This window comes from Ammospiza nelsoni, chromosome 16 (genome assembly GCF_027579445.1).
Source record: "Ammospiza nelsoni isolate bAmmNel1 chromosome 16, bAmmNel1.pri, whole genome shotgun sequence".
Lineage (NCBI taxonomy): Eukaryota > Metazoa > Chordata > Aves > Passeriformes > Passerellidae > Ammospiza > Ammospiza nelsoni.
In genome coordinates this window covers 4262560-4276576 of record NC_080648.1, presented here as the reverse complement: position 1 = coordinate 4276576, position 14017 = coordinate 4262560, and positions in this window count along the sequence as shown.

Below are 14017 nucleotides of genomic sequence, written 5' to 3'. Positions count from 1 at the left end.
TGGGCACACCTCTGACTTCATCAGGGCACTCTGCTCTCTTCTCCATGAATTTCAAACAAATTACCTTCAAGACATGGTGCAAGGTGCATTAGTCCTCCTTCAGGTCATGGTGCTGCTTCCATGGCCAAACCCAGCCAGATTTGATCAAGAAGAATTCTCAGCACAGACAGAATCCAGTATCCAGCTCTGGGCCCAGCGCAGGAGGGACCTGGAGCTGCTGGAGAGAGCCCAGAGGAGGCTCCATGATGAGCAGGGGGATGGAGCAGCTCTGCTGGGAGGGAAGGCTGGCACAGCTGGGACTGTTCAGCCTGGAGAGAAGTTTTGGGGTGACCTCACTGTTCTTTCTAGTATGCAAAGGAAGCCTGCAAGGAAGATGGAAAGAGCATTTACAAGGGCTTTACAAATGGCTTCCCACTGAGAGAGAGTAGGTTTAGAACAAATATTAGGAAGAAATTCTTTCCTGTGACAGTGGTGAGACCCTGGCACAGGTTGCCCAGGAGGTTGTGGATGCCCCATCCCTGGGAGAGACCAAGGCCAGGTTTGACAGGGCTTGGAGAAACCCAGGGTAGTGGAAGGTGTCCCTGCCCATAGCAGGAGGGGGAACAAGATGATCTTTAAGGTCCCTTCCCACCCAAACCATTCTATGGCTGCATGAATATGGCCTTTGTGTAAATATGACACAGCAAGTCTTTGTTACACTGGAGTAACCGGCTTTTTAATATTTCAAATAAGGGAATAAAGTGTAACCTGGAGCCATTTTAAACTCCCAGGCACATTGATAGCTGTTTTACTTGATTGAATCCATGCAGAGACAGTTCCTTATTGAATAGTCAAGAGGTACTCTATCTATTAAAACCTTGCATGAAGGTGAAGCATGTTTTGGTGTCTCTGCAGAAGGCTGCATGCTCTGGTGAGACAGGGCTGGCTGTATTTTGTGTTTTATGCAGCACCTAGGAAGGCTGGAGTATAAACCCAACAGCTGCACTCCTGGGTGTGGGATGCCAGTGCAGGCACAGCATCGTGTGTCAGTGCAGCTGTGGGTCACTGGGGGATCACTTGATGATGAGAGACTTGCATAGGAAATGAGAGAAAATAATCAGGCATTGAGTGCTGGCTGCTCCTTCCAGCCCTGCTCTGACCCCAGGACACTGCTCCAGCTGGAGCTCTGGGGGCTCTTTGGGAGCTCTGATCCAGCACCAGCTCTGGCTGCCCAGGCATTCTGGGCTGGCTTCTGTTTGCCTTATTCAGGTGCTGTGAGGGTACCAAGGACACCCAGCAGCCACAGGATGCTCTGGGCTGGGCAGCTCCTCCCTTTCCTGTGTGTGGGGTCAGCACTGTGTTCTCCTGGGGAATGGCATCATCTCTGATGTGCCTGCTGAACGCTTTTTGAATTGATCACTGACTAAAACTCCTGTTGTGTGGCAGTGTTCACAGGGGTCTTATGTTGAAGGAAGAGACAAGGATCTAACTATATTTCAGAAGGCTTGATTTATTATTTTATGATATATATTACGTTAAAACTATACTAAAAGAATAGAAGAGAAGGTTCCCCTCAGAAGGCTGGGCTAAGAATAGAAAGGAATGAATAACAAAGGTTTGTGTCTCGGACAGAGAGTCTGAGCCAGCTGACTGTGGTTGGCCATTAATTAGAAACAACCAACACAGGCCAATCCCAGATGCACCTGTTGCATTCCACAGCAGCAGATAACCATTGTTTACATTTTGTTCCTGAGGCCTCACAGCTTCTCAGGAGGAAAAATCCTAAGGAAAGGATTTTCACAAAAAGATGTCTGTGACAGTGTTGTTGGTGGGGTGATGGCAGATGCTCTGCATCCAGCTGATCTACCCCCAAGAAAGACTCTGAGGTGCTGGAGTGAGTCCAGAGAAGCCAGTGGAGCTGGTGGAGGGTCTGTGGCTCTTTGCTACAGCTGGACATTGCTGGTTCTTTGTGCCCAGAAGCAGCTGTGCAGATCTTCCTGTGCCCCTTAGGCCAGAAACAGCCCATTCCTGACTGCCCAGCCCTCCTGCACACCTCAGGCTTTCCCTTGTCACAGCTCCCCAGCTCAGGCACTCAGCATCACAGCTCCAGGATGCGTTGGAGAATTGTAGGGAAGTGCTGAGGGTGCTGGGCAGGCAGGAATTTTCATCAATCCATGAATGGCTTTTAAAGAAAGGCTGTTTCATGTGTTTCCCCACATAAGAGCCAGTGGAATAGTACAGAAACCTCAATCCTCTCAATTCCATGTGCCACTGAGCCCCACTGAGAAAAACCCCAGAGCCTCTCATGCAACCTTCTCCCAGCCAGCTTTCCATGGTCACTCATTTCTTCTATTTCTCCTTCTTCTGTTCACTCATTTCTTCCATTTCTCCTTCTTCTGAGGATTTCCTTTGTCCCTGTGGTTTGTGTTTGTGTGCTGGGTCTTTGTTGGAATTTCAACCAGCTTCTGTTTCTCAGGACAGACTCTCTAAAATAAAGGCAAGTCAAGGCTCTCAGATCCATGCTCTGTTCTGAACACAGAAATAAAATTAAAATTAAAATTAAAATTAAAAGTAAAAGTAAAATTAAAAGTAAAAGTAAAATTAAAAGTAAAATTAAAATTAAAATGGCCCAAAATTTTATTGCAAACTCATTCAACTCCTTTTGCCTGTCCCCAGTCCCTCCCATCCTGACCTCAGTGTCTCTTAGGTCCTTGCAATCCCCAGGTTCTTCTTTCACAAGAAAACACACTGGAGCAACAAATTCCTTCCTACATATTTAAACACCACTTGGCCATGACCAGCTCATGGCAGCATTGACTTAGAAAGATTTATTTAAATTCACTGAAGGGTGAAGGCAGTGCCCACCAATCTGATAGCAGAGTTTGATTTTCGTGGTTGTGGGATCTGGGATTTAATGGGTTTTCCAGGCACTGTGGTGCAACAGTTCTCCTTCAAATGCAACAGGATTGTGGAACTGACCTCCCCTCTGTGCCTCTGAATGCTTCCCTCAGTTCCTGTGCTGGTGATACAGAGCCTGAATATTTCACCATTATTGGAAGATAGTTTAATCCTCTTTGTAACTTGACAGAGCAGATTAGAGTTTCTTCTATATTAAATTAGAGACTTCTCTAAAGCATCCTGAAAAGAGCTCATTTCATTAGCATGCTGTTGATTTATTATTTATAATGACTGTTTACAAAACAGCCTGTGAAGATGACGAGGCCCCAGTCAGGTGACTGCATATTTCTACAGGCAGATCCAGCCCTCCAGAGCAACCTGCATGCCTGGGCTCTGAAAAAAAAAAAAAAAAAAAAAAAAAAAAAAAAAAAAGAAAAAGCTGTTGATTAGATGTGATTTGCAAGGAGAGTTTCAACATGCTAATCCAGCCTGGTTGGAGGAATGTTGTGATGAAGCTCATTGGGGACCTTAACTGGGGGCTTTAGTGATGTTTGCCATGGGCTGGCCATGTTTGTTTCTTTCTCAAAGCATGGAATACCAGAATGGGTTGGGTTGGAAGGATCTTAAAGTTCCTTCAATTCCACCCCTGCCATGGGCAGGGACATCTCCCACTGTCCCAGGCTGCTCCAAGCCCTGCCCAGCCTGGCCTTGGGCACTGCCAGGGATCCAGGGGCAGCCACAGCTGCTCTGGGCACCCTGTGTCAGGGCCTCACCCTCCCAGCGAAGAATTTCTTCCTAATGCCATTGGTGAGGCAAGAATCGGTGCAGTCCCACATTGCCCCTTGCTGTCTCTGCCTCTGAGCACCATCCATTCAGTCCCAAAAGTTGTGTCTGATCCTGACCCTCCCCAGAGGTTTGTGACATTTGAGCATCCTCAGCCTAAACTGGAGTCATTGAGTCTCCTCTGGGGCTTGAAAGGAGCCTGGGGCAGTGTTGTCCCTCCCCTCCCATGCTGGAGGGGTCTCTCCAAGCCCACTTTTTACACAATTTGCATATATTGAGCTGATTAGCAAAGGCCTGATGAGTGCTGGGCTTGATTCTCAGGTTTGAGTGGTTCCTTTACCCCGCACAGCAGCAGGAGGGGAGAGGTGAGGGCTGCACAGGGAGAGCATCCCTTCCTCCAGCACCAGCACAGAACCACCAGGCAGAGCAGGGCTTCCTGAGCCTGCAGGGGCTGCAGGAGTGCTGGGGATGTCTGGCTGTGCTGAGGCAGAGGGGAGGAGATGGATTGCTCTGTGCTGGAGCTCTGCTGCAGTGACGCAGCCCGAGAGCTCCAGGCAGCAATGCCAGCACCAAGTGCTTGCTGATGGTGCAGGTGCTTTTCTCTAAAGGAATCAGTCTGGGTTGGGCCCTTTTTTGGGAGTGACCTCTTCTCTCTTTACTCTCTTCTCTCTTCTCTCTTCTCTCTTCTCTTCTCTCTTCTCCTGTTCTGCACCTCTGGTACCTTCTGTTTCAGAGTCACTCAAAAAGTCACACCTACACAGCATCCCTTGGCCTTCAGGAGGAAAACACCCTTCCCAATCCTACGCAAAAATGCAGAAATCTGACAGAGAGAAGCCAGAGGTCTTTCCTGGAGACTGGGTTTTCATCCTGGAGGCCGAAGGTCCTTGCCCTTCCAGGAGAGCTGTGCAATCTCTGCAGGGCTCACAAATGCTAAGTGGAGGTAAAACAAGAAGTTGTGGCTGCTGCTAAGTCACAATTATTCCATTCAGTACTGAGAAAATGCCTCCAAATGAGTATGGTTTCTTGTTGATTTTGTTGGGGTTTTTTGTTCTTTCCTTTTTTGTTGATGTTTTTCAGAGAACACGATTTTCCAATCAGGCAATAAAGGAATGGGACCAACACTGCTTTAGCACAATATTCTCCTTTGCATCATTTTTCCTCCAGAGGAAGCACTAAGGGGAATCTTCAGACTGCATCCAGGCCACAGCACAAGAAGGGCATGGGCAGAGGAGGCCATGGAGATGCTCCCAGGGCTGGAGCCCCTCTGTTCTGCAGTCAGGCTGGGAGAGCTGGGGGGGCTCATCTGGAGAGGAGAAGGATCCAAGGAGACCTTAGAGTCCCTTGCAGTGCTCTGAGGATCAGAGGGCTCACTGCCCCTGCCACCTGCACCTCTCTGTCCTGTGCCCTCTTGGGGCAGCTTGTCAAATGATTCCATGCAGCTGGAGAAGGTTCCAGCTCATTTAATCAACCTGCCTGCTGAAACCCCAGGTGGTTCCCAAAAAAGCAGCTGAATCCAGTCCTTTTTCCTGAAATGTGATGTCTGAATTCATCTTATTGGATGGATCTGCTCCTTCTTGGACCTCAAGTCTCTGTGCTAGGCTAGAAGACAATTTCTGCTGCCTTCAAACACACCTCCAGAACTGGCTGAAACTCCAGGATCAGCACATCCTTGCTTTGCTCTCTTCTGAAATGAGGGTCTTAGCATATTCAGTGGCATGTAACTGAGCCATAAAGCACCTGGATGGGAAATCCAGGGCAGCACTTTCCACACAGGTACCCTCAGCTCTGTGAGCTGCAGACAGAACAGGGACTCAGGGCTCTTTGTGTCAGATAGATTCACAATCTTCAGCCAACAGCCCCTCTCCTGCACTGAGAGGCTTCATCTGATTTTCACACAGCCCTGGGGAGGGCACTGGGCTCTCCCATTGCTGCCTTTAGATGTGCTAGGTCACACTTGGTCAGTTCTGCCACTGTCACTGTACCGCCGCTATCGCTGTGACACCGACGTGGGACACCACCTGCCATGGCCCTGCTGGCACTTCCCATCCTGGGAAGGACTCCTGTCTGCCTAGGGATGGGTACAGGCATCAGCAGCTGGGGATGCACAGTCCAGGAGTTTTGCCTTCCTCTTTTTGAGTCACAAATTGCTTGTGAGCAGATCCTTTCTGCCCTGATCCTTTCAAAGTTTTCCCTCCGTCCTTCCAACCATCCCTTTGTATTTCCTCATGTTCTGTGTCTGTTTTCTGCTCCTGTGTGGGTTGCAGGGTAAAGCACCACCACTCAAACACCCTGTATCTGCATCTAAGGCATTCTCATGAGGTCACATCTGCTCTGTCTTGCCCTGCTGGACTAACAGGAGCCCAGATTTGCCTCCAAGTATCAACTTTGTCACTTCTGAGTTACTCAGGAACATTCACTGTCATCAACACATGTGTGATGCAGCCCTGTTCTTCCTGAAGATGTTCTCCCCTACAAGTGCTGGTACATTTTTACAGGAGGGAAATCCCAAACTGCACAAACAAAGTTTTTTTGTGTCTCTTTTTAATTGTGTTGATGCTACTGTTGTTTTTCCAAATCTGAAGAATGAGTGGTGCATCAGAACAGGAGGAAATGACCACACTGAATGGTAATAACTGGATTAAGAGATTCAGTAGCAGACTCTCACCTGTGCTGTTTATAATGCAGATTAACTATTTAATCCCTCTGTTTCTCCAGCTTCAATTCTCCATTCCCCTTGCCTTGCTTTCCCTGACGTCCTCCCTCACCCCTCCAGTCCCTTGCTGCTCTGTGGCCCCGTGGCTGGATCCCTCCTGTGCCTCCTCCTGGGGCTGTGGGTTTGGCCCATCCCAGAGCTGGTTCTGCTCAGTTAGGCCATGGAAATCTCCAAAGTGAGTTGTGTGTGCTGCTGTGCCTGGCCAATGAGCCCTGCCACTGCTCGCTCTCCAGAACCGCTGTAATGACCCTGCTGGCGGGGATGATTAATCAGGAAATGGTAAAGAAAATGCTCATAATGAAGCACTCGAATTTCTGACTTTACTGGGGGCTGCAAACTCACAAACAAGGTCATGGAAAAGAAAACCAGCGAGGAATTGAGGATGACTAAATACAAGGGCTTTAACTGTGGGTCAGGAAGTCTCTAAAGCACAAAGTATTGCAGGCTGGAAGGAGACCATGGGGGGAATGTTTGACCATGATCACGCTGTCATGGGGGGATGTTTGACCATGATCACACTGTCATGGGGGGATGTTTGACCATGATCACACTGTCATGGGGGGATGTTTGACCATGATCACACTGTCATGAGGGAGTGTTTGACCATGATCATGCTGTCATGGGGGGATGTTTGACCATGATCACGCTGTCATGGGGGAGTGTTTGACCATGATCACGCTGTCATGGGGGAGTGTTTGACCATGATCACATTGTCCTAAGTACTGGGCAGTGCTGGGGACAGGTGCTGAGCCTTTGGACCATGTGTCACACCACAGCCACGACATCATTTACCAAATTTTGATGGTGGAGACAGAGAGTGGCCCTTGCCATGTACCACCAGGAACACCAGGCTTGGTGTGTGTCACCCACCCCTCCTCTCTGCTTGCACTGGCCATGTCCTGTGGGAGCTGCCCTTGGAGAAGAGAGCAGAAACATCTCCAAACCTGGACTCCCCCTTCCTGCTCAACCACAGTGCAAGAGCAGGGCCCAGCCTGTCCTAGGTGAGACAGAGACAATACAAAGCAACACTCTCCATTTTCAGGAGGCTTCAAACCTGTTTTTATTATAGCATGCATGCTTTTTATACATTCTTACAAAACTCCTAAGTTTACACTTTACTCATTGGTCACAAAAGACAAAGTGCTCATTGGAACAGGCAGTTGCAGGTTTCTCTTATTTATCCTTCTTTCTTTCTTGGTTTCTATGTCAACGACCTTGGTAGAAAATTCTTTCAGAGGTAAACATGGGGCCTCTTATCAAACTTCTCTCTGGCTCACAGAAGACACTGTAAAACCTCTCCCACACCAGCCCAAGCTCCTCTATCTTCTGTGGAGAGTCTTATCCAGTATTTAAAATTCCTCCGCCAGCTTGGTGTGGGACCACGCAGGACACCCTGAGTGCCAGACTCAACCTGTAAACATAAAGTGGAGTGAGGTTGGCCTAAAGTCCCAAGGGTGTGGGGTTTCCAGCTCTCTGCACTGACAGTGCAGGCTTCACATCCTCTTCCCTCTGGAATTTTTCACATTCTCATTTTTTAATCTCTGTTACTGAATCCACATAGATTATATGAATGTGAAGGTATGTTTGTAAAAAATCCCAAATACATCCCTGAGATGCAAAGGCTGTTTTCAAATCATGGGTTTTAAAGGGGCATCTGCCACAAAGGGCTGAGGGTGGCTAATACAGCCGCTGGCTGAGAGGAATCAGCAGCATTGCTGATAAGCTCATTTGATAAAGCCTTTGCTGGGCACTGCAGATGCAGGCTGAGTCCAGCCTTTAATATCTGTCCCAGTGCCACAGGCAGTGCTCTCAGGGCTGCCAGGAAATGCTGTAACCCTGTCCACCTCTCATGCAGCTTTCAGGGAGTCCTGACAAATCCCCACCGTGTGTTCTTACATGTCACAGCTGCCACTGACCTGGCCAGAGATCACCAGCTGACACCCCAGCAAATGCAGGCTGGCACCAAGGTTTCAGAGGCAGCACAGACCCTTTGTGCAGCTCTGTGGGGTTATGGTGTCCTGGATGGCTGAAGCAATGATTAAATCCCATATAATCCTTCCAGCTGGTCACTCGACCACAGAAGATCTTTCTGTTGGAAGCTGCTGACCTTGCCCCACGAGGCTGGATATTGGGGCTGGGTTATAACTGCCTTCACCTGCATGAGCTTGTCCCATCACCAGAAATAAGGGATTTAATAAGGGATGAAAAGTGAATGGAGTAGCTGAGATTGCTGAAAGACATTGGGGCTTTAGAAAAGAAAGTAGCAATTTGACATGTCAAGTGTTCTGTGACAGAGAAAAAAATAAAAAACAAACCACTGCAGTGCTGTAAATGAATATGAAATACTTAGTATTTTATTTGAAATATTAATTTCCTCTCCTATAGTAAATATGTTTTGTGTTATTCTTCAATATTTGCTGTGCTGGGCTGATGGCAATCTTCTTCCCCAAGCTTCTGTTGGCTTAAACTTTTTTTTTCGACCTAGAAATTGCCTTACTCCTCCCATTACCATGAGCCACCCAACTACGATCCCCTACCACCACCCTAGCCTGAACCTCCTCACTCACCCTCCTCCTTACCCTAGGACTAGTGTAGGGAAGGAGCTGTTCAAGGAGAGGAGAACAGGCTGTGAGTGTGTGTTTGTGGCTGTCACAGCTCATGTCACAGCTGAGATGGCCACAATACACAGAGTGTCCCCATGCAATTTCAGAAAGCTTCAACCCATACAGAGTGACACCATAATACCTCAGAAGGCTTCAAGCATTTGCCCTTCTTGTTCTCCAGCCCAACCCTTTATCCTCTCCTGTTGATGCCCTGCCCCTGTGTGCCCTCTGCTCCCTTTGGTGGTTGCTCAGTGCCCCTGGGCACTCCAGGGCCCATTGCTGTCAGTGCTGCTCACGGCTGTGCCCATGGGGACGGGCTGGGCCAGCCCCACTCCAATCACCACAAACTCTGTGCCTGCATGTGGCCTCATCTGTCTGCTAGAAAGGCACAGGACTGCTCTGTGCCCTGGTCCTCACACTGCAGAGCTCCCTGTGGGATCCCACTGGGCTCGGGTGCTGCAGGCTGCCAGGCTGCTCTAACCCAGCTCACAGCTGATGTCTCACCAGCTCTCATGGCATCCTGTCAGCTGAGGGATTGGGAGGGGAGGATCTGGGCTCAGGGTGTTTTCAGGACATGCAAGACATGTGCCACTTGAAATGTGGCTCATCTCCCTTCTGAGCCTGAGCAGAGATGAGTTGGAGTCTGGGATCTGCACTGGGTTGGATCCCAGAGCCCATGATTTGAAACCCAGGGCTCCTTTTATGTGCTGCACTGGAGGGAGGGTGCTTGTTAAATTATACACCTCAAGGGTCACCCCTGGGTTTACGGAGATGGCCTCAAACCAAGGCAAGGAGCTCCTAGTGACTTCTCCAGTTAAAGCACAGTTTTCCAGTCTACCCTGAGGCTGGGTTGAAAGATCCTGAAGAAAAAAAAAATTGCTTTTAGATTCAGCAGGAATATTTGACTGTCTGGTGTTGCCCATGGACACCAGGCTGTGTCTGAAGGAGCACAGGGGCATTCCCCAGCCCTTCCATCATGGTCCCTGCATGATCAGCACTTTCTGATCTGGAGGTGGCAGAACCTCAGGGCTCCCCTAAACGTGCTGCTGATCCAGAGGACATTAAACTGTTATCTCTGTGTCTCACTCCATCAACATTTTTTCAGTCTGTATTAAAAATCCTACTATGGTTTTTTAGCACAAAAGGGGAAAGAAGAGAACCTTCTATGTTCAGGACATTTGGGACATCACTAGAATTTCATCCATCTGTGATTGGCCCTCAGACCGTCATACTCAATTTATTTCTCAGCCAAAGTTTTTCAGCCATCTGCTCAAGTGGAACAGCTTCCAGCATTTATTCCCAATAGTGCTCCTCTGAGGGAGCACATGGATTTTCTCCAGTACGACAGCATCACTATTTTCCAAAAAAACCCTCAGCCCAAGCCTGCAGTGACTGGCGGGGAGCCCTCCCTGCTCTGCACCCCGACCTTGAATTTTAAGCAATTGATCAAGAAAACACAGAACAGTTTCTGTTCCACTCAGGACCACCGTGACTGATGTTTTTTAAAGGTTTCCTCTGCAGAGATGTTAATGAGGTCGCCTTGGATACTCAGCGTAAAACGTTGTCGCTTCAGCTTCTTTTATGTCAGCAATCAACAACAACAACAAAAACCACACAACAACCCATCAGTGGATCTGCTTGAGGAGGGGTGGGGGACTCCTGGCAGGTGACTGGAGCAGATAGTGATTCACAGTCCACCTGCTGCCAGCAGTTCGGTGCTGAGCCTCTCTGATTGTCTACTGGAGCATCAACACAATGATCTCCATAATTATTATCTCCTTAAATTGAAAAAAAAGAAAAAAAGATTAGAAGGGCCTGATTTTTCCAGCCATCCTATTGAAAGTGCCTCAGGAAAGGACTTCAGATTGGGAGTAATAAGAGGTTCAGGGACAGTCAGGGAAATAAAAAGCAGTTTCTCTGTGTGAGCAGAGGAGAGGTTGTGTGTTCTTAGGGAATTGTTTCCAGGGCTGAGACCCACTTGCATTACTCCTGCTTAATGAGTTGCCATCCATCAGCTGAGCTGTGAGAGTGACCGTGTCCAGGTTTAAAAATCAGGGGGAAAAAACCACCTGAGGCAGGAGCACCAGGCAGGTGCATTCAGTGTTTGGACGATCTACATAACACAGTGCTCACCCTGACTCCAAACAAGTTGCTTGGCTTCTCTGAGCCTCAGTTTCCTGCCTGGTGAGCAAGGGTAAATTCATCTCACAGGCTTCACTGGAGTTCTAAAGGAAAATGTGGAACCACAGATGGAAAGGTATGAGCAAGTTCAAATGAGTACCTTTGGCAAACACACCTTCACATTTGAAGTGAGATCAGACTGATTCCTCAATTAGCATTTAGATTAATCACTCTAGAAATGTTTATTATTACTTTATGTTTACTACTCCACTAATCCAGTTTATAGGAGTATGGAGGACTCACTTCTCTAACCCTCACCAGCAATGCCCAGACATGATGATAGAGAGCATCCTCAAACCCTCATGCAGATTGGCATCATGGTATGAGCACCCCTTTCCTCTGAGGAACTGCAGGTGAGCCTGGCACTCAAAGCCCAGACTTGGGCCACAGAACAGCCCAGGCTGGCTCTGCACCTCCAGGAGTTCTGTCTTTTCTGTCCCTTCCACAAAGCAGTTTGATCTTCCTCCTATTCCTCTCCAGGGTGAACAAACCCAGCTGGTTTTGCCTCTCCTTGTCCCTCAGCCATCACTGGTGGCCTCTGCTGGACCTGCTTCAATCTGTCAATGCTGGTTTTGTCCTGGGAAGCCCCAAACTGGACCCAGTGTTTCCAAAACAATCCCAGAAGGGCCAAACCTGGGGGATTATCACTCCCCTGATGTGCTGCCTGCCTCCTTGCTCCCACAGCTGAGGTGTAGGTCACCTCTGCTGTAACCCAGCAGTGACCCCTGTTCAATTCCTGAGTCACCCAAAATTCCACCTCCTTTTCCACAAAGCTGCTTCCTACCAAGCTGCTTCCCAGCCCAGCCTGTCCTGATCCCTTCTGAGGTTATTCCATCAGGACTGTGCACTTGTCTGCCCACTTCTCCACTCCTGAACAGCAGCTGCTGCCTCTTGGGTGTCAAGTGCTTCCCTCCCCACTGCTTCCTTTGGTGGCTTCTGAAACTTCCTGAAGTGTGCCCAATTATCCAGGCCATCAGTTCCAGTCCCCCTGGGATCTCAATGAGTTGCCAAGTGGGCTCTGTAACTCTGATCATCACCCTGTGAGTGCAGCAGCCCAACCCATCCTCCAGCTCCTTCCTTCCTTCCTTCCTTCCTTCCTTCCTTCCTTCCTTCCTTCCTTCCTTCCTTCCTTCCTTCCTTCCTTCCTTCCTTCCTTCCTTCCTTCCTTCCTTCCTTCCTTCCTTCCTTCCTTCCTTCCTTCCTTCCTTCCTTCCTTCCTTCCTTCCTTCCTTCCTTCCTTCCTTCCTTCCTTCCTTCCTTCCTTCCTTCCTTCCTTCCTTCCTTCCTTCCTTCCTTCCTTCCTTCCTTCCTTCCTTCCTTCCTTCCTTCCTTCCTTCCTTCCTTCCTTCCTTCCTTCCTTCCTTCCTTCCTTCCTTCCTTCCTTCCTTCCTTCCTTCCTTCCTTCCTTCCTTCCTTCCTTCCTTCCTTCCTTCCTTCCTTCCTTCCTTCCTTCCTTCCTTCCTTCCTTCCTCCCTCCCTCCCTCCCTCCCTCCCTCCCTCCCTCCCTCCCTCCCTCCCTCGAGAGTGAGCATTGAGAGCTTTACTAAAGGTAAGGGAAACCACTCAGAATTCCCTAATTCACCATTCACCCTGTGTCCTCACAGCCAGGTCCATCAGGAGTGATGTGACCTTTGTTTTGCTGGGTTCAAACAAAACCATCCCTGATAGACATTCTCCTACCCAGATCAACAGCTTTACAATTGCACCAGTGCTACTTCTGTGAAAGAATCACAGAATTACAGAATTACAACACCCTTCAGGTTGGAAAAGACCTCTGAGATTACTGAGTCCAACCTGGGGCTGAAAACCACCTTGTGCAGTGTGCAATCCTTTCTTGAGCTCTCCCAGGGATGGTGACAGCCCAATGCTTGACAACCCTTTCTCTGAAGAAATTCCTCCTGATGTCCAACTCAACCTCCCTGGCACAGCTTGAGGCTACATTTCATCTACAGGCTGTGTTGACCCTGCAGCAGGCATGGTCTGTGCATACAATCAGAGCTGCTTCTTCATCCAGAGACTCCAGAGCTCCTTGTCCAAATAGGCAGCGTGGCAGGAAGACAAAGACACGTGAGACCACCAGGGATCATTAGTCTGAAGCTGGATGTTGTGGTGGTTTAGTTAAACTGCACTTAGGACAGCTGTGTGGACAGTCCTACTCACAATGGGGAAAAAATTCTGAGTTTCTTTTCTCCTCACTCATTGTGGACATGAGGTAAGCCAGGAGGAGTGGAGGCTGCTCGAGTTCTGAACAGGAATGTCCACATAAGCAGTTTAATGAAGTTTAGCTAATCCAATTTGCAAAGGTTAATTCAGATTCATTTTCCTGGTTTTCTCTGTGTAGATAAGGCCAAGGTCACTTCCCCAAGGTGACTGGCTGAGCCAGGCACAAGATCCACACTTTCTTTCCCCATTACTTTCCCAGGCTGGGTTGTCCCTCTCCGGGTACAGAAGAACACAGTTTCTCACTGTGTTTCTCACATTTTACCCATCAGCATCACTGATCCCTGCTGATCAAGATCACTACAGACCCTTTTCCTGGGAGAAGTGGAACAGGCCCTGCTGTTCCTGGGGCCACAGCTCACCCTGCAGCTTGGGGGTGAATCACAGCACACACACAGGAACTGGTGATGCTGAAATCCCTCCCGGGAATCCAGAACAGCCCCAGGATCTTGCTGGTAGAGGTGAGCACTTCCAAGCACTCCAGACAGTGCAGATCTCCTAAATCACCCTGGTGCTCTTTTCTCTGACTCTTCTGGGCTCTCATGTATGTAACTGCAGTTATCCAGAATTTCCCAGCAAAAGCAGCAGAGACAGTTTAGGAAATTGAACCTCCCCTTTGCACCCTGCCAGGTGCAGGCTG